Here is an 18793-nt window from a genome sequence, read left to right on the forward strand (position 1 = left end):
AACTTTACAAGTCATGATAAACCTAGAAGACCTAAATGAGGACACGAATGATGCAGTCACACCAAGTGGGGCAGCCATGAGATCAGACATAAACATTTATCAAAAAATTGAAACAGATTTCAAACCGAAATCAACCTTCATGCCAGCAATGCCCAAAGATGGACTAGACCTTTTCTCAGAGTGCGTAACCAAAGATTTAAAAGACTTATCAATATTGAGCACAAAACAACGAAATCTCCAAAACCAGGACCACACACGGAAATACAGTGAAGTAATGACAAAAATTAAGGCAAGATCAGACATTGTGGTAAGGTGGTCCGATAAAGGGGGCAACGTGGTCCTGTGGCCCTTGGAAATGTACAATAAAGAAGCTCAAAGCCAATTACAAGACCGTGAATGTTACGCAAGGATAACCCCCACGAATATGATAGGTATACAAGAGAAATACCATCACGAACTGTACAAGTGGCGTGGAAAAGGCTTGCTGAGTAAAAAAGAGTTTGAGTTCCTAAAAAACGATTACCCTGTGACAGCGCAATTGTACCTTATTCCCAAGATACACAAAAACGACAAAACACCTCCTGGAAGACCAATAATATCGGCAATTGGGAGCTTGTTTGAGAACACCAGTATCTTTGTGGATCACTTTTTGCAACCGGAGGTTAAAAAACTTCCTGCATACATAAGGGATACAGGGGACTTCCTCAAAAAAATATATGATGTCAAGTGGAAAGAACAGTATCTCTTCATGACTATGGATGTGCAATCCCTCTACACCAGCATCAGACACAGCGATGGCCTCAATGCCATCAAGTACTATCTGGGCAAAAGACAAATACATTTGTTTGAACATACAAGAATGTTACTTGAAATGACTGAATGGTGCCTCACGAACAATACATTCATTTTTGACAGATTACACTACAAACAGGTTCAAGGATCGGCCATGGGTACTTGCTTCTCCCCCAGCTATGCGAATCTACATATGGGCTGGTGGGAGGAGCAGGTACTATGGGCACTACACCCAGAAATTATGACCAACAGTGTGATCATATACAAAAGATTTATTGATGACATTTTCATTTTGTGGGAGGGAAGTGTGGAGAGTGCGATGGAATTTGCTGAAAGCTTAAATGAAAATGCTTTGAATTTGAAGTTTACCTGCAGCATTAGCAGAGAAAGTATTCAGTTTTTAGACCTAGAACTGTATGTTGAAAATGATCAAATTCAAACCCGTACATACCGTAAGCCAACAGCAGGGAATGCAATTTTGCACGCCCATAGCTTTCACCCCACTCCACTAAAACAATCAATCCCCTATGCAGAATGTCTAAGAATGACACGTAACTGTAGCACAAATGAGGGATTAAAGGAAGCCAAACAGAACCTGTTTTCTAGACTACTGCAAAGGGGATACACGGCCAAAACGTGCAAGAGTGCAGAAGCTAAATGTAACAAAAAGACCCGAAATGAATTGTTGTTCCCAAAGGTAACGGAGAAAGTGCATGACAAACAAGAGAGGCAACCACCTAGGTTGATAACAGGATTCAACCGGTACCATGCTAATCTCCGCAAAATCCTAACTAGGCACTGGCCGCTTATCCGCAATGACCCTACAATAGGTCAGATGGTGGGCAAAACACCCCTAGTATCATTCAGAAAAGCCAAGTCGATGCGTAGTGAATTAGTCTGTAATGCCCCTGCTGTAAAATCAAAAAAACCCAGGGACTGGTTCCAATCACAGAAAGGATTCAGAAAATGCAGCAAGTGCAAAGCCTGCAACCATGGTAAAAACACGGCAAATGTGGATGTACCTTTCAGAAGCTTCCCTTACAAAATTAGGGAAGCCTACACATGCAAAACTGAGTATGCAGTATACGTGCTCACCTGTGAGTGTGGGAAAAGATATGTGGGATCAACTATCCACCCTGCTCACGTAAGAATTTTGCAGCACTTGCGTGCAATAACAAATGAAGATCCAGCTTACCCAGTAGCTAGACACATCCACGAGAACCATGGTGGCAATGCAACAGGACTTACGTATTTTGTCATTGACAGCATACCCAGAAATGTCAGAGGCGGAAATCGCAAATTAGCTTTACGCCGCCTGGAGTCTAGGTACATTATTCTCCTAAACTCAAAAATCCCGTCAGGTTTAAACGCGGATGAGGCTTTAAGTGTCCATATTTAAATAGTAAATTGATATGTTCTTCCTTCCTTCCCTTCCCCCAGTACCACTCATAACCATCTGATGCTCTAAGCACTATACACTCACGATTTATACTGTACATGTTAACAGTTCCAGTGAAGTTACACACTTTACGGTACCACACCCAACAGCATCCCGCCACTATACTGTTACATATCCCCTTGTTTGTAATATCACGGCTCCGGTAAATCCCAGTAATATCCTCCCCCCTCCCGGTTAGGGCAGGCACTCCTTACGGTCTCAATTTGGGTCCTAAGGAAACACCACGGTTTTAAACCGTAATAGGCACTTGCCTGGTATAACTTCAATATAGTGAGTGACTCGCTAGGACGACCTTAAACACTGAATAGTGAGAGTACACGGGCCGTATGTCCAAGCGATCATACCAGCAGACACGATGACACAGATCAAACACTCACCTCGAGCACACGTGTCATGGAAAGTTTCAGCGGAATGGTTGGTAACAGACTAATCACCGGCTTCCTAAACCAGGGAAACCTTTGTGTCAGGAGCGCAATATTGCGCATCCAATTACAGAGCGACACATGTCAAATTGTGTATTTACAACAAGGGGTGGTGAGGGACAGAGTCTCTGAATTAAGCAGAATACTCTCACCCAGTCAAGAGATCAGGGCTAGATCCAACACCGTTTTTTAGCTCATTGCACCATCCCAGTTTCAGAACCTGGCTGTATGCAAATTAGTCTGTCCCTGGCCCAGTGCATCATGGGAACAGGGCAGACCAGACTACAAAAGCCAATTCTTACACTGGGAAGGAAACAAGCTTCCGGGGACCGGTTTCTGGCATTACAGCCGTCTTCGGCCCGGCTTGCTTGAATCCTGATGGTGCAATGAGCAAGGGACTCATGTCTGAGTATACCCTTCCACGCTTAGGGTGGACAAAAATATTTACAACAAGGGGTGGTGAGGGACAGAGTCTCTGAATTAAGCAGAATACTCTCACCCAGTCAAGAGATCAGGGCTAGATCCAACACCGTTTTTTAGCTCATTGCACCATCCCAGTTTCAGAACCTGGCTGTATGCAAATTAGTCTGTCCCTGGCCCAGTGCATCATGGGAACAGGGCAGACCAGACTACAAAAGCCAATTCTTACACTGGGAAGGAAACAAGCTTCCGGGGACCGGTTTCTGGCATTACAGCCGTCTTCGGCCCGGCTTGCTTGAATCCTGATGGTGCAATGAGCAAGGGACTCATGTCTGAGTATACCCTTCCACGCTTAGGGTGGACAAAAATATTTACAACAAGGGGTGGTGAGGGACAGAGTCTCTGAATTAAGCAGAATACTCTCACCCAGTCAAGAGATCAGGGCTAGATCCAACACCGTTTTTTAGCTCATTGCACCATCCCAGTTTCAGAACCTGGCTGTGTGCAAATTAGTCTGTCCCTGGCCCAGTGCATCATGGGAACAGGGCAGACCAGACTACAAAAGCCAATTCTTACACTGGGAAGGAAACAAGCTTCCGGGGACCGGTTTCTGGCATTACAGCCGTCTTCGGCCCGGCTTGCTTGAATCCTGATGGTGCAATGAGCAAGGGACTCATGTCTGAGTATACCCTTCCACGCTTAGGGTGGACAAAAATATTTACAACAAGGGGTGGTGAGGGACAGAGTCTCTGAATTAAGCAGAATACTCTCACCCAGTCAAGAGATCAGGGCTAGATCCAACACCGTTTTTTAGCTCATTGCACCATCCCAGTTTCAGAACCTGGCTGTATGCAAATTAGTCTGTCCCTGGCCCAGTGCATCATGGGAACAGGGCAGACCAGACTACAAAAGCCAATTCTTACACTGGGAAGGAAACAAGCTTCCGGGGACCGGTTTCTGGCATTACAGCCGTCTTCGGCCCGGCTTGCTTGAATCCTGATGGTGCAATGAGCAAGGGACTCATGTCTGAGTATACCCTTCCACGCTTAGGGTGGACAAAAATATTTACAACAAGGGGTGGTGAGGGACAGAGTCTCTGAATTAAGCAGAATACTCTCACCCAGTCAAGAGATCAGGGCTAGATCCAACACCGTTTTTTAGCTCATTGCACCATCCCAGTTTCAGAACCTGGCTGTATGCAAATTAGTCTGTCCCTGGCCCAGTGCATCATGGGAACAGGGCAGACCAGACTACAAAAGCCAATTCTTACACTGGGAAGGAAACAAGCTTCCGGGGACCGGTTTCTGGCATTACAGCCGTCTTCGGCCCGGCTTGCTTGAATCCTGATGGTGCAATGAGCAAGGGACTCATGTCTGAGTATACCCTTCCACGCTTAGGGTGGACAAAAATATTTACAACAAGGGGTGGTGAGGGACAGAGTCTCTGAATTAAGCTGAATACTCTCACCCAGTCAAGAGATCAGGGCTAGATCCAACACCGTTTTTTAGCTCATTGCACCATCCCAGTTTCAGAACCTGGCTGTATGCAAATTAGTCTGTCCCTGGCCCAGTGCATCATGGGAACAGGGCAGACCAGACTACAAAAGCCAATTCTTACACTGGGAAGGAAACAAGCTTCCGGGGACCGGTTTCTGGCATTACAGCCGTCTTCGGCCCGGCTTGCTTGAATCCTGATGGTGCAATGAGCAAGGGACTCATGTCTGAGTATACCCTTCCACGCTTAGGGTGGACAAAAATATTTACAACAAGGGGTGGTGAGGGACAGAGTCTCTGAATTAAGCAGAATACTCTCACCCAGTCAAGAGATCAGGGCTAGACCCAACACCGTTTTTTAGCTCATTGCACCATCCCAGTTTCAGAACCTGGCTGTATGCAAATTAGTCTGTCCCTGGCCCAGTGCATCATGGGAACAGGGCAGACCAGACTACAAAAGCCAATTCTTACACTGGGAAGGAAACAAGCTTCCGGGGACCGGTTTCTGGCATTACAGCCGTCTTCGGCCCGGCTTTCTTGAATCCTGATGGTGCAATGAGCAAGGGACTCATGTCTGAGTATACCCTTCCACGCTTAGGGTGGACAAAAATATTTACAACAAGGGGTGGTGAGGGACAGAGTCTCTGAATTAAGCAGAATACTCTCACCCAGTCAAGAGATCAGGGCTAGATCCAACACCGTTTTTTTTTTTTTTTTTGACACATGTCAAATTGTGAGCACAGGTTAACATGGGTGGATTGGATAGGCACATGCCGAGACTCATGGGATTAGTATGCCGAAACGAAAAACTATAAAAAACAGACTCAGACTATGAAGTATAACGTGAATAATGACATCTTTTAAGGGGCAATATCAATTGTGTTTATTTGGTTAAATTGTTTATTTTGAAAAATTGTGGCAATGGGAAGTTGTATTATAATTTATTTTAATTTATAAATTTACAAGTGGTTGTCTTTATAAATGTTAAATACAACTAGTGAAGAAAGACTAACATGCAACAATGAAATGTGCAAGTCACTAACTGGTTTATGATAATTCACGGGGTGGGTCCATGTTTAACATAGTAACAGCCAGTCAAATGGCAGATAAGTGTATCACATGACTTACTTAACATGTATAAAGAAGCAATGATTTAGCAATACAGATGTTAGTGAGCAAGGCGGGAGTAAGCCGCCGAAACGCGTCTGAGCAGCAACTGAACATGGAATAAACATTTTGAACTGAGATTCACGGAGTCAGCGCCTTCTTTGAATGGAAAAGTTTGGTGTGGTAAAGAATATATATATATATACATATATATATTACCTACTGGCGGTCGCCAGTAGTTAGTTATAGTTAGGATTGTTTTCCATAGGAAATCCGCAACATTCTATTGGGAATAACTTTGGCGCAGATTGAGGGATCTGCCTGTAATTTTCCTCAAATTTGCCTCGCTGCGCTCCGCTCCTTTCCTGAAGGTTTGGGGGGGATTTGTTAAGCGGGGGCCGAGATAAAAGGGGGGTCCCAAAACGTGTTTTCCCCATGTTAATTTCCATAGGGCGGTTGGACTCACTTTTAGCCCGAACGGCTGAATGGATTCCCACGAAACTTGGCAAAATTGTAGGGACTGGTAGCCCGATGTGCCTTTGCTATGTCTCAAGATATGTGCTCCAGAGGATTTTGAGTAATTTAGGTTCAAAAAAATATATATATCTATAAGCGCGCACCGGGGAGCGCACCGGGCGCGCTACGCGAGTACGCGAGCGGAAAGCTGATTGGCTCTCGGGTATCTGTCAACATTCCTAACAGTCCGGAGCGGCCGCCATCTTGTGTCTCGGTAGGATCGAGACACAAGAGGTGGCAAAAACAAAGGGGGAAATGGCCATAAGGGGGCAGGGTAGACCCCCCCCTGACCTCTAGGTTTGATGTGGGGGGAGCGCCCGGTACGCGCACCGGGGAGCGTACCGGGGAGCGTACTTTGGTGAAAAAAAGAAAGACAGAGTTTTTTAAAAATGTAGCATTTTTATATAAATTGGAGGTAGTTCTGAAAAGAACTGTTTTTTTATTCTTTTTGTTGTTTTATTTTTTTATTGTTTTTTTGAACATTTTTTACTTTTTTTGGCTTTTTTGAACAATTTTATATTTTTTTGTAGTTTTTCTGGGGTCAAACAAAACACAGGGAATTGCAAACAGCTCAACTGGAGCAAAAAAAATAGAAAAAAATTAAAGTTGCTTGCTGCAGTGATGGTTGTCTGCAGCTCGATTGAGTAAAGTGATGCTTTGCTCACCATATGAAATTGTTTTGTTGCAATATTTGCAAACAAATTTAAAATTTGCAAACCTGGTTTGTACATTAGGGACCATCTCCCTAGCCTCTGCACCCGATGGAGTGGGTTGATTGGAGGCGCTTGAAGAAAAAGGATGGGGAGGGTTCTTGGTCAGTTCCCTGACCTCTGCTGCCGAATAATTGTTCGGGTGCTTCCTCTGCATATGTCGAATCATAGTGTGGTTCCCAAAAGAATACTTCTTCTTTGGGTTCCCTCTTGACAGTTGTTCGCCACAGATGAGGCAAGTCACCTTAGCTGCATTCACTTTTTTTGCACCCCTTGGCATCTTGTAAAAGTTCCAAATAAAATGTTCCTTGGGTCTTTATGGGGGATTGTCCTCAGGCAGAAAGTCCCTCTCCTCCTCCTCCTCTTCGTCCTCCTCTTCTTCGTGACCACCAATGTGGTCTTGTGGTGGTCCTTGTGGTGGTGGTGGTGCAGATGCACCTGCAGCTGCTACTAGTGAAGCCATTTCTCACAGAATGAATGCAGGTCTTCTTCACTCAAACAACAAAGTGAAAATGAGGAAAAAAGGTGGGGTCTTTCATCATTTGGAAAACAAAACTGTTGTGAACCAATCAAAAGTGTTATTTTCAGGTCTCATGACCTGGGCTTTCTCATCATTTGGAAACCAAAAGTGTTCTGAACCAATCAAAAGTGTTATTTTCAGGTCACATGACCCGACGCGCTTACGCTACGCGCCCCGGGGCGCGCCCCGGGGCGCGCACGGCGGCGATTACGTTGCGCGATCGTATGCACTCGGGTGCTTCCGGGTGCGCTTACGTAGTGCGTCATATGACGCATCACGCGGCTACGCGATACGTCACGATGTTGTTTTCGTTCGCGGGAATAGCGCTAACGGGACGCTCACCGGTACGCGCCCCGGGGCGCGCCTAAGCACTGCGCTTACCGGTGAGCGCATCGGTACGCGCCCCGGGAGCGCTCCGGGGCAAATAAATAAAAATAAAATACTATTACATAATTATACAATATAAAATTCGTTATAAAAAATATTACTTTTCATACCTTTAGAGATTTGCTATTAAAAAACCATTGAAATTTACTGAAAAAACCATAGGTTTCACACCAGTTATAGTTAGGAATTAGCATTTAAAAAAACCTATTAAATTCACTGAAAAAACCATAGGTTTCACACCAGTTATAGTTAGCTGGAAATTTTACTCGCATAAAACCATTGAAATTCCCACGTTATAGTTAGTTGGACTCACTATAACTTGCGCGTGCAATGCACTGCTGATGGCGTCACTTATTACATCACTCATGACATGGTCAGTGACATCACTCATGACATCACTGATGACACCATCCAGTGAATGTGTGTCTTTCCGAGAAATAAATATGTTATATATGTATATGTAAAAGTTGATGGAAGAATAAATGTTTAAATAAGTGTTTAGATGTTTTTTTTTTAATTGATTGGTTAACTTGCTTATTAAGTGTATCTTAGGCAATACATATATTAGTGAGTAATGTTTAAATATTTAAATATCAGGATTAGTGTTTCACTTTCTGTATAAGTGGCTGCATGGGTTGGTGGGTAGCTACATGTGTATGTATATGGGTTATTAGATGTTTGTTTTAGTATCAGTATGAGTGTTTGTATGGTTTGGTGGGGGTATTACTTAGCACATAGATGCATGAATAACTGACTCTCTGTATGTGTTTTGAAGACAGCATATGTGCAGGACTGTATGGGTGGATGAGTGTGTATATGTGTGTGTTAGTGAGTGAATGACTGTCTCACTAGTGTCTTTATCAGTAACTACTTATGTTTTAATCTAGTATATGTGAATATTGATGTATGTAAGTGAGTATATGTGAGAGTATGAGATTGTAAGAGTTCCTGTTTAAATAAGTATGTGTTTCTATAAGTGATTGTTTAAGAGAGTAAGTATGTGTAAGTTTCCTTAGAAGTAAGGTGGTTGTGTGTGTATAGCTGTATATGCAAATAAATGGATGTTCAATAGTTTATTTGCATGTGTGAGTATGTGTGTGAGTAACTTTTGGATGACTGTCGGTGTGTAACAGGATGTATAGGTGTATCACTACATATGATGAGTGAGTATATGTATGAGTGACTATGTAGAACTGTTTGTGAATAAGTGGATGTGTATATAGATGGTGGAATTACTGAATTGGTTGTTGTAACTGATATGGGTATCTCCATTTTTTTTTTTTTATTTTAGTTTCTATTTTTGAATATGTATTTCAAGGGTTACATTACAGTGAAAGGAGGTCTGTCACAAGGATGGTGTCATCAGTGATGTCATGAGTGATGTCACTGACCATGTCATGAGTGATGTAATATGTGACGTCATCAGCAGTGCATTGCACGTGCAAGTTATAGTAAGTCCAACTAACTATAACGTGGGAATTTCAATGGTTTTATGCGAGTAAAATTTCCAGCAATCAGGCTTCCCCGACCCCCGTCTGCCCCGACATTGCCCAGCAGCCCGGGCCCCGTATACGGAGGCAAGCCACAAATTGCACGTTTTAATCCTTTAGTTTTTGTCAGCATTCAGATCTAGATTATGTGACTGTGACAGACCGCATGCACTTCTTTTACTTAAATGCAAGCGAAACAGGAAAGAACTGCTTTAGGGTAGTAAGTGCCTGCACTTTAAATTTGCATATCTAGCTCCGGCTCTGAGTCACTCCTAGAGGTGCGCATAAATCAGTGACAACAGCGTCATATTAAATATATCGGTAAAAAGACTGACATACTAATGAGACTGTCATTATGCCAGTTTCGTTAAAATGACAATGCGTTCCAAAATCTTCGGGGAAAAATGTTGTTTCCTGTACAGCCTGCCTTCAGCCGAGAGAGAGGACAGGTGTGCGCATCTCACTGTTCCAAAATTCAGAGCGAGGTATTTCCATGCGAGAAGAAATAAGGATGGGACTGTTGGCTTACTTCCTGAGGCAACTTCTGCGCAGTGAATCGAAATGGAATCGGATCTGGGCGCTGAGCGAAAGGGTCCGAAATTCATACATCACCACACAGGACCATGCAAGTTTCGAAGAAGTTGCGCGCGTGCCCCGACCCCCGCCTGCCCCGACATTGTCCCCCGGAGCCTTACCTCAGCCGCCGCTCCTCAGTTCACTGCTCCTCGCCGCTCCGCCGGTCCGCTGCTGCTCATTGCCTGTGTGCCGCTCGCCTTGCGCTCCTGGACGCCGCTCCTCCCCGCGCTCCTGACGTCAGCACGCAGGTTGCGGCCGGCGCTACTTCGAGGGGACTACTTTTTTTAAATGTAAATTTTTTAAATATAACGTATTTTTTAAATGTATATAGCCTATGTCCATCTGCACACCCTGAGGATTCTAACGATGTATCGGGTGTGTGGATTGGCGCTGTGGTTCCCGAGTTTACCCACCTCAAAGCCTCAAAGTTCTTCCTTTATAATAGTAGTATAGATAGATAGATATATAGTCCAACAAAGTGCCCTTAGCATCTGGAGGCTCTCTACCCTCTGGTCCTCTACTCAGCATACCTTCCTGCTTCACAATTCCATTTGAATGCCGACGCGTTTCAGGGTCACACACCCCTTCATCCTGGGCTGCACAAATAACGCTTGATAGACGCATGATAGCATTTCCGGCTGTTTTTATTATTACAAGCCCCCCAGTGGGCGTCTGCTAAGTATATATATGTAATTTTTGTATCAAAACGTCTTGGCAAAAGCCAGATCTAAAAAGAGGAGCAGGGAGTCAAATGATTGACGAGCCAAGGGACATTCAACTCTACAATCCTCCAAGCAGATTGCCCTTGAAAGTGCAGCTGCTTTACTCCTTTTTACTCCACAAGATAACTCTGGGCCACCCTGACCCTAGGCAAGGTCTCATCCAAGATCTCAGGGTCAAAGGTCCACAGGAGTAAAAGTTGGTGGATTTTGAAACAAAATGTCTTGTAACGGATTTTTCTAGGTCAACAGGGCCATTGGGTATGGCAAAGAAGCTGTGGCATAAACGAACATTTAAGCCCCCCCCCCCCGCAAGGTACACAGAGGGGCCCCCTCTCCGGATGTAATCCAGAGCTGTCAGGCCTGAGTACAGTGCTGAGGGGGCCCCCTGGAGCTCGGGGCTGCGGGGGCCTGTGTTACGCCCCTGCAAAGAAGTGAGACTGCCACTTAGTGGGTGAAACTGTATTCCTGGCGTGAAAGTCACACGAAATGAGTGAGCCTTTGCAGCGTGGGACCCAGACCAAACGACCGTCACTAAGGCGCCTAGATGCCTTTGGTGATTTGTGTAGCTTTACAAATGATAATATTGATGAGGAGAGGGCTAGGCTGTCAGACAGTTATGAAACTTTTTCAATAGGCAATTTCTTAAGGAATACTGAAGAGGCCTGGAGAAGAGAGTATTGTATCAAGTGACCAATGATTCTGAAAGGCTGTTACAGCCGCGGTCTGTGCAGGTAACAGCGGTGCAACGGTGAGGCCGTGTAAGGGGGGATTTCGAGGGACGATGCAGATGGAAAATTAATTATGCCCCAGACACCCCCACTTCTCAGAGACACCGGTCTCTCTACAGACTCAACCCTGCTTTCCTTAAACACCTGTCCTCCTCTGGTCACAACTAGACAGCAGGGGAAGGGTCCGCGGGCAGACTTTATACCGATAAGCCAAGTCACGGTACGAAAGTTCAACAGTAACCGAGCTGCAGCAGGAAACTTACCGCATGTTTTTTTTTCCCCTTAGTTTGCAAGCTCTTAATTTTTTCACCTGAAGTGTATTTTAATGACAAAAAGAGGCTGGCGCGGAGGCGGGAGATTATCTGACATGAAGCACTTGACTCCTACTCAGACAGCTTCTCTAGCCCGGGATTGTCGCTAATTGTCTCCGCTCTGGCATTCATCTCCCCTGGTACTTACAGAGAAACTTTTCCTCCCCTTGCCATGATAGAGGCTGTATTTATAGCTCAGATACAGAGGCGCTGCACTGGCCCAGGGATTCCTGTGACCAAAAAAGGACCCCTGGCTCTGTCTTATGTTGCTGTTGTGTTTTCAAGTCGAGCCTATTAGACAGCGCATGCGCCGTCTGTTGCGAGGCACACTGTGGGTTGCCAACAACATAAAGGGCAGCTTATCATTGGATGCCTTTCACTTTCACTCTCATGTGTCTTCTTATTTGTGTCCCAGCTTGTCAATCTTGTGTTTGTCCCTCCCATGGAGCGCTGGCTCTTTACAGTCTCTTTAATGGGCCGGCACCACTTCTTTCTGTTATTGTTTTTCAAGCACTTCTTTTTTCTTTTCTGTGAAGCACTCATGTGCTTTGTTTTCCTTTGTGTAAGTCTCTCTCGCTGCATTCCATGTTGCTTGACCCTGCCCTCATCCCGCTTGCACCTTCTGTGTTGCTTTTCCTAAACCCTGAGTTGCTTTCACACCGCCTCACTTGTTGCTTTGGCGTTACCCCACCTCCGCCCCCTGAGTTGCGTCCCCGTTCCTCCCCACCCTTCCCAATATAGCATTACAGTTCCCCCACCCTCACCTGTGTTGCTTCCACTACCCCTGACCCTCTGCTTTTTAGAAAATGCTTTTGCACATTATATTTGTAGTTACTGTGTTTACAAGCTAACTGTGAGGTGGCGCTGGAGGACACTACAGCTTGCTTCAGGAACGCGTTTTTAGCTTTCTAGATGCTAACAGGGAGGATTGTGAACGAATACATACAGTGAAATGGTCCTGAGTTAGCAGTGGAGCAGCCCAATGTCCAGGGATGAACTGGGATCCCAAAAGTGGAGAAGTGTGGCTCAGTGGTTAGAGGCGGCAGACCCGGAAGCTGAGATCGGCCGTGGACCAGGGTTCGATTCCCCGCCTCGGCGGGTCTCGGGCTCTAAAAATTCCACGGACTTGATAATTCTCGCTGGTGCCTACTCGACTCACGGGGTCACACTCTGGGCAATAGCTTGCTTAATCTCCACTACAGCCCCTTGCGGCGGGATGCCTGGCTATCACCTTGTGGATACCCTGCCGGGGTATCTCACAGGGGAATACCAGGACGGGTTCCCTAAGCAAGCGCTTAGATACCGTGTCGGTGATTTGCGCTATAAAAATACATGTACATTTACATACATTTACAAAGCAGCCCGGGCAATTTTGTCGGGGGAGGGGGGGCAAGTGTCAAGCAGTGCTGCTTACCAAAACCGGCCCCCAGCACTGCTGCTTTTGTTACTGGGGGTGCAAAAGGGGGTGGTGATGGACGGAGCATCTGAACCAATCAAACACTCACAGCCAGTCAACAGATCTGGGTTTAATCCATCACCGTTCTTTAGCCCACTTTGCCACCCCAGTTCAGACATGGCCATGTGGGGGCCGATAATGCAGCATCGCTGCAAGTTCAGCCTGCTGTAGCAAAACCAACCCCCACTGCTCCAAAACCGGCCCCCACCCTTCCAGACTTCCGGGCAAGCGCAGGATGCCCGCTACTGCCAGTCCGGCCCTGCCAAAATCTTTAATGCTGGCCAGCACGTCTAATAGGCAGCCCAAATGACCTCATGGCTAGCCTGCCACTAAACAGGACAATAAATACCAGAATGCAAAGCTAAAACCTGAACTGAACGAGCTGCTTATGCATGAGATTTGAAGCCTTTAGCATATCTTAGTCCCTTACAGTCGAGAAGCGAGAGCCACATGGGCATAGCTACCATTAGTGAAGCAGACGTCACTGCCACTCAGAACTTGGCGGTGTGAGGAGCCCGATCTACCAAAATGATGTCTGTGTTTGGCTACTGAAACGTGGGAAAGGAGGTCATTACTTTCGGTTGCATTAGGGCTCATGGTACCCTTCTGACATCACTAAAGATCAGATGTGCCTGAGGACAGGAGCCACCCACGAAGGCTTGCTGCGGACAGACTCATATCGTTCCATTATAGACATCCCTACAGCAGTGCTAAATTTGAACCTTAATTTGAGCCAGTGGTTTCCGGTGCTCAGCACCAGCGCTTAATTGTCAGCATCGGGGCTGGTACCATTCTGCTCCTCACCCACGCACACAAAGCTCTCCACAACACCGGACCAGCATACCTCAACAAAGGGATCAGCTTCTACACCCCGAACCGCCAGCTCTTCTCCGCCAACCTCACCCTCGCCACCGTCCCCCGCATCAGGAGAGCAACCACCGGTGGCAGATCATTCTCCTACCTCGCCGCCAAGTACTGGAACACCCTCCCCATCCTCCTACAGTAAACCGAAGACCTACTAACCTTCAGGAGGCTACTCAAAACCTGGCTGTTCGAGCAGTAGCAGCACCCCACCCCCCAGCGCCTTGAGACCCTCATGGGTGAGTAGCGCGCTTTACAAATGTATTGATTGATTGATTGATCGTTTCTGCCACATGGTGGCGCTGGTAAAAATGACTATTGACATTTCTTTGAACTACAATTGCTATATAAAAGTCACCTGCTCGGAAATTACTATACTGATTGATTTATACTTCTGCTCCTTTGTAACATGTGAGATTACTTTATCTGATGACTCAATAAAAAAGAGTTTTGAAAAAAAAATTACTATTGACTGCCGCCCAAGCCTTTCTTATAGCTTTGGTGGCCTAGAATGGGTTGAATTGTCACACTTTTAAGAGTGTGATGCTTAGTAATTGTGTTGGTACTGCCATTGGCAGCGCTGGCAGGGGCAATGTGTGGTGCAAGCTGCAGTGGCCTTCTGCTAAGCGCCCTGGCACTTCGTTTTTCACAAACTAAGCACTACCCTACAGCCACAGTAGGATGTTGGGAGAACACAGCAGGGATGGGTGAAACAGACCACACATTCCACAATCTATATTTCAGCTTCAGCTCTTAAGAAAACATAATCACCTTCCATTATTTTAGCACCATCTTTGACACCAGCGGACCAATGACAACTTTGGTGTTACGGGCGCCATTTTGGGATATTGCAAACCTAATGCGTGATGCCGTGGGACCCCCTTACTCCTGGTAAGGCAATAAACTGCAGGCTATGGAGGTGGACGTCTCAACTGAAGGACACTCAGGGTGCAGCGCTGAGACAGGACAGGCAGAATTTGTTCTGTAAATACTCAATAACTGTCTCTTTCTTTTTTTTTCCAACACTATCTCGAGAAAAACGTACACTTCTCGCATCAAGTATGGTTTTATGATTCTCAAAGAGCCATTCATATGCCAAATCCTCTTGAAATGTGATAGGAATATGGGGCCATTGAGTGGTATGCACAATTGCTGGCAGCTTTGCGATTAGTTTTGCAAATGAGGCATGCAAACGTCATGTTTCAGGAATGGAGCTTCACCTAATCACCGCAGTCTTCTCATAGCCAACTGCTGCTTTCATTGGCTTGTAGATGGTCAGTTATGCTTTGGTAGATCAACCTATTGGCTGGATCATACCACAAATCATAGATTCATAAGCCCTCTTCCATCCCTCATGCTGCATTACATATAAAGTGGTACAAAAGGGGGTGGTGATAAGTTGGCAGGGTATACTCGGACATGAGTCCCTTGCTCACTTTGCCACTGGATTCAAGCAAGCCGGGCTGAAGACGTCTAAAATGCCAGAAACCGGTCCTCGGAAGCTTGTTTCCGGTCCAGGGAAGGCATGGCTTGGTAGTTCGGGCTGGACTGTTCCCATGAGGCACAGGGTCAGACTGATTTGCATATGGCCATGTCTGAACTGGGGTGGCAGAGTGGGCTAAAGAATGATGAAGGATCAAACCAGATCAGTTGACTGGGGGTGAGTGCTTGCAATGTTCAACACTCTGTCCATCATTCCCTTTGGTTTTGCTTTGTTCGCCCTAAGTTGGCAGGGTATGCCCAGACGAGGATCCCTTGCTCACTTTGCCATTGGATTCAAGCTAGCCTGGCTGATGACGGCTGATTAGCCAGAAACCGGTCACAGGATGCTTGTTTCCAGTCCAGATGATGGATTAAACTAAGATCTGTTGACTGGGTGTGAGTGTTTGATTGGTTCAGATGCTCCGTCCATCACCACCCCCTTTTGTACCGCATTACATATAATGCATGCAAACTCATTCTCTGATGTGAATGCAGACTGAACACATTAATGAAAACAATGATTATCCCCGCCCAGAGGAGGAATTTAAAATTTTGCTGCAAAATGCGAGATCACATTTATTCATTTCAAAATAGAAAATGAACCTAAAGTAAAGTGAAATGTTCTCCATAGCGAAAACAAAATGTACGTTTAGTCTAGAAATTGCATCATGCTACACAATTTTTCCTGCTGTGAATATTGTCAGATTTAGTTATCACAACCCCCTGGTTCCAGGACTTTCATTTAATAAACCTGTTCATTCTGGGAGCTTTATTTGTTTACTTAATTGGACCCAATTCAACTAAAATACTAGGCCCGTCGAAAAAGCGCATCATGTCCTTTGCGGAAATTACACAAAATGCCCCCCCCCTCCCACCAAATATTCTAAATTAGGCAAAACGTAACCCAGCATTCTACATTATTTCTTTAGCGTGAACACCAACCTCACATTCATTTTTGGACGTGAGTTTGCATTTTGCCCTAAAAATAGAGCAAAATCGTGCCTGCCGAGACTCTTCTGTTTCCACAGTTGTTCAGCTACTAACACAATCCAAAGTCCAATTGGTCGCACACTGCTTGTGCTACCAGCGTGTTGCCCCAAAGCATTGTGGTCCATGAAGTAAGCATCAGCGGGTGCGCCTCTGCCAGAGTCTTGAGCAAAAATCACTGTCTCGTTGGCCATCCCTGGACACGTGTTTCGAGGTTGTTACCTCTCGTCAGCAGGGAATAGGCATATCTGTAGGGGTGCTGCGTAGGCTGCCAAAAAATATTCACAGGTCCGGTACCGCTCGTGGCACGCAGGTGCGTAACCTGGGCTCGTCAGCCCCACCAGCTCAAGAGAGCTTGAATATAAAAGAAAGTCCAATTGGTCGCACACTGCCTGTCCTACCAGCGTGTTGCCCCAAAGCATTGTGGTCCATGAAGTAAGCACAGCGGGTGCGCCTCTTCCATAGTCTTGAGCAAAAATCACTGTCGCGTTGGCCATCCCTGGACACGTGTTTCGAGGTTGTTACCTCTCGTCAGCAGGGAATAGGCAGATCTGTAGGGGTGCTGCATAGGCTGCCAAAAAATATTCACAGGTCCGGTACCGCTTGTGGCACGGAGGTGCGTAACCTGGGCTCGTCAGCCCCACCAGCTTAAGAGAGCTTGAATATAAAAGAAAGTCCAATTGGTCGCACACTGCTTGTCCTACCAGCGTGTTGCCCCAAAGCATTGTGGTCCATGAAGTAAGCATCAGCGGGTGCGCCTCTGCCAGAGTCTTGAGCAAAAATCACTGTCGCGTTGGCCATCCCTGGACACGTGTTTCGAGGTTGTTACCTCTCGTCAGCAGGGAATAGGCATATCTGTAGGGGTGCTGCGTAGGCTGCCAAAAAATATTCACAGGTCCGGTACCGCTCGTGGCACGCAGGTGCGTAACCTGGGCTCGTCAGCCCCACCAGCTCAAGAGAGCTTGAATATAAAAGAAAGTCCAATTGGTCGCACACTGCTTGTCCTACCAGCGTGTTGCCCCAAAGCATTGTGGTGCATGAAGTAAGCATCAGCGGGTGCGCCTCTGCCAGAGTCTTGAGCAAAAATCACTGTCGCGTTGGCCATCCCTGGACACGTGTTTCGAGGTTGTTACCTCTCGTCAGCAGGGAATAGGCATATCTGTAGGGGTGCTGCGTAGGCTGCCAAAAAATATTCACAGGTCCGGTACCGCTCGTGGCACGCAGGTGCGTAACCTGGGCTCGTCAGCCCCACCAGCTCAAGAGAGCTTGAATATAAAAGAAAGTCCAATTGGTCGCACACTGCCTGTCCTACCAGCGTGTTGCCCCAAAGCATTGTGGTCCATGAAGTAAGCACAGCGGGTGCGCCTCTTCCATAGTCTTGAGCAAAAATCACTGTCGCGTTGGCCATCCCTGGACACGTGTTTCGAGGTTGTTACCTCTCGTCAGCAGGGAATAGGCATATCTGTAGGGGTGCTGCATAGGCTGCCAAAAAATATTCACAGGTCCGGTACCGCTTGTGGCACGGAGGTGCGTAACCTGGGCTCGTCAGCCCCACCAGCTTAAGAGAGCTTGAATATAAAAGAAAGTCCAATTGGTCGCACACTGCTTGTCCTACCAGCGTGTTGCCCCAAAGCATTGTGGTCCATGAAGTAAGCATCAGCGGGTGCGCCTCTGCCAGAGTCTTGAGCAAAAATCACTGTCGCGTTGGCCATCCCTGGACACGTGTTTCGAGGTTGTTACCTCTCGTCAGCAGGGAATAGGCATATCTGTAGGGGTGCTGCGTAGGCTGCCAAAAAATATTCACAGGTCCGGTACCGCTCGTGGCACGCAGGTGCGTAACCTGGGCTCGTCAGCCCCACCAGCTCAAGAGAGCTTGAATATAAAAGAAAGTCCAATTGGTCGCACACTGCCTGTCCTACCAGCGTGTTGCCCCAAAGCATTGTGGTCCATGAAGTAAGCACAGCGGGTGCGCCTCTTCCATAGTCTTGAGCAAAAATCACTGTCGCGTTGGCCATCCCTGGACACGTGTTTCGAGGTTGTTACCTCTCGTCAGCAGGGAATAGGCAGATCTGTAGGGGTGCTGCATAGGCTGCCAAAAAATATTCACAGGTCCGGTACCGCTTGTGGCACGGAGGTGCGTAACCTGGGCTCGTCAGCCCCACCAGCTTAAGAGAGCTTGAATATAAAAGAAAGTCCAATTGGTCGCACACTGCTTGTCCTACCAGCGTGTTGCCCCAAAGCATTGTGGTCCATGAAGTAAGCATCAGCGGGTGCGCCTCTGCCAGAGTCTTGAGCAAAAATCACTGTCGCGTTGGCCATCCCTGGACACGTGTTTCGAGGTTGTTACCTCTCGT

Source organism: Lissotriton helveticus, chromosome 7 (assembly GCF_964261635.1).
Source record: "Lissotriton helveticus chromosome 7, aLisHel1.1, whole genome shotgun sequence".
NCBI lineage: Eukaryota > Metazoa > Chordata > Amphibia > Caudata > Salamandridae > Lissotriton > Lissotriton helveticus.